Here is a 2,715-nt window from a genome sequence, read left to right as displayed (position 1 = left end):
CACCTCCCATGATTGTTTCAAGAAGTGCCAAATATGCATTCTCAAAATTGATAACATCTTCAACAACCTCGTTTTCCTCAAGAAGGTCTTCAAAGTGATTAGGTAAAAGTTGCACATATGATTCAGTAAGGACACTAATGGGTTGCAAAGTAAAAGGTGCACCAGATTAAAAATTTTCGATTGTACTCGTTGAGTCAGCAGATACTACTCGGCGAGTCGGTGAGCTTTTTATGATTTATTGATAATCAACTTCCTTGATCAGCCTCTTTATCTCCTCTAACTCTCCTTTGGCATTAGAAGTATCCTCCAAAGATAACAAGAATCGATTTGGATCACTTTGTTGCAAGCACACAAGCTCCTTCTCTAACAATTCATCATCCAAATCTAGTGACGAAACTTTTTCTTCCCTCGACCCTTCTTGCATATCTTTTTGCTCAGCTTCGAAAATTACCGATTCATCTCCCACTCTCAATGTTAGCGTCGACTCACGCATATCTACCAAAGCACAAGCGGTACTCAAAAATGGTCGCCCAAGGATGATTGGTACGTTAAGATCCTCCTCCATAACCAATACTATGAAGTCAACCAGAAATACTAGCTTGTCAACCTTAATAAGAAGGTCTTCACACACTCCCATTGGATGCATTATTGTCTTGTCGGCCAAGTGGATCTTCATGTGAATAGGTTTCGGAATCGGGAGGTTCAACTTTTGGAAGAAGGAATATGACATAATATTAAAACTTGCCCCCGAATCGGTCAATGCTCGTGTAGTCATGATGTTCCCAAATTGGCAAGACACGATTATGATTCCTAGATCACCCTTCTTTTCTGGCAGTTCATTCAGCAATACTTCAACAACTTCTTTCATATTTTGTCTAGTAGTAAAAAGGTTTTTAAGCAAAGTTGCATACTTAGGCGTTTGAAGTATTGTTTCAATGAATGGAGTGTTTACTTGGAGGGTCTTCACATGCTCCAAAAATCTTCTATAACCTTGAATCTGGTAATCAGGTATGGCTCGGATTGGAAATGGCCAAGGGGGCATGTAAGGTTTCAAATGAGAACAATTTTCTCATCAGGCCTCGGACTCGTCGAGTCAATGTTTCCAACTTGGCGAGTCAAGTCGGGTTTGCTCGAATTCCAGTTAGTTTCCTTTTCTGTTTGCACCTTATTGGTTTTCTTCTGGATAGAGGTCAGAGGAGTGAAAAAGTTTTCGGAATCAGTGGCTATTACATTTATATGTGCCATTCTCGGATTTTTTTCGGTATTGCTAGGAAGTTCACTGGTGTTCTTTGATTAATTTTTTGTGCAAGCTGACCTAGCTGTTTTTCAATGTTGTGAATGGAGGCTTGCTGATTCCTAAGCAAATTTTGTTGATCTTTCATCATAGCTTGATGATATTTAAGCATTATCCGTTGCTCCTTCAATTCAATGTCGGTATCATTGTGCCTCTTCTCGGATGCAGCTGCAAACCTTGTGAAAATTTCCTCCAAATCAGCTTACTTTTCCATAACCGGTTCCTCTTTTTGATAGAAATCCCTTTCTTTTTGCTTGTATTTCTCCTCCAATTATCATCATATCTATCACCACTTGAATAGCAAACTTGTGCTTTCTGATTCCCATTCTCGTCCAAATCACAATATTTCGTGAGGTGAGGTCCTCTACAATTTTCACATCGTACCCGGATAGCGTGGATGGATTGGTCCATCTTAGTCATTCTTCGATCTAGACTCTCTAGTTTAGCCATCATCACCGCCATGCTATCGTTAACAGTGTTCACCACCCCCTACTTAATTCATTCCTTGGATTATGATATTCTCTAGAGTGTTTAGAGAATTCCTCAATTAGTTCCTTTATCACCGGGGGTGCCTTCTTCGTGAGAGGTCCTTGCGAATCAAGAAGCTGCCTTGTAGTCACATTTACTTCATCATAGAAAATGGATACTTCTTGTTGGCTATCAAGATCATGATGCAGGCAGTTCCATAGCAAGCCTTTGTATCTCTCCTACGCCTCGTATAAGGATTCTCCAACTTGTTGTTTAAAGTTGGCAATGGCTTTCTTCAATTTGGATATTTTCGAAGGAGGGCAAAATTGATCTATGAATTCCGTCTTCATTTTTGCCAAAGTAGTGATGGATCCGGGACGGAGTGACTTCAGCCAATCTTTCGTATCTCCCTTGAATGTGACCGGTAGCATACAGAGTAGAACGGTGTCGGGGGCCACATTGGGAACATTAAAATAGTTAGCTATATTGTTGACCTCATCTAAGTGTTTGTATGCGTCTCCGTGATCTTTCCTGTAGAATGGGATCTCCTTTAGTGGAGAAAGTATGTGACCTTTAAGTTCAAAAGTGACAGTCGCGGGAATTACGGGTTGCACAAGTGCTGGCCCGGTGTCATCCCGCATCCTCTTCTTCCATTCACCCATGGGAACTTCATCGATGTTAGCCATGGGGTTAGCTAGTCTGCCTTCAAAATCACTTTCTTCTTTGTATTCGGATTCGTATTCGTAGTCGAATTCGACTTCTTTTGGATTATCTTCAATATTCTCCAACTTGCTTTCTTCGCTCTTTTGTTGCTGGTCTCTCCTGCCTTCTTGTTCTTTTTCTTCCCAAAAACCGATTTTAGGTTCTTGAAAGGTGATTTCTTTGTTGTATTGGAGCTTTCAACCTCCTTGTCTTTGTTTTTCCTTAGAGCAAATTCTGGGTCTTCGTATGGA

At 40.7% G+C, this 2,715-nt stretch overlaps 1 non-coding gene across 1 annotated transcript; it reads left to right on the top strand.

The window, feature by feature from the left end:
* The first annotated feature begins 1,957 nt into the window (after positions 1–1,957).
* LOC145027962 (small nucleolar RNA R71) lies at positions 1,958–2,064 on the top strand. The gene has a single exon (XR_013675722.1). It is a non-coding gene; the product is annotated as a small nucleolar RNA R71 (small nucleolar RNA).
* Positions 2,065–2,715: the final 651 nt, after the last annotated feature.

The sequence above is a fragment of the Lactuca saligna genome, chromosome 1 (genome assembly GCF_052625555.1).
Source record: "Lactuca saligna cultivar CGN05327 chromosome 1, ASM5262555v1, whole genome shotgun sequence".
Taxonomy (NCBI): Eukaryota; Viridiplantae; Streptophyta; class Magnoliopsida; order Asterales; family Asteraceae; genus Lactuca; species Lactuca saligna.
The sequence above is the reverse complement of the archived record's forward strand: the minus strand, read 5'-3'. Positions and strand labels throughout refer to the sequence as shown.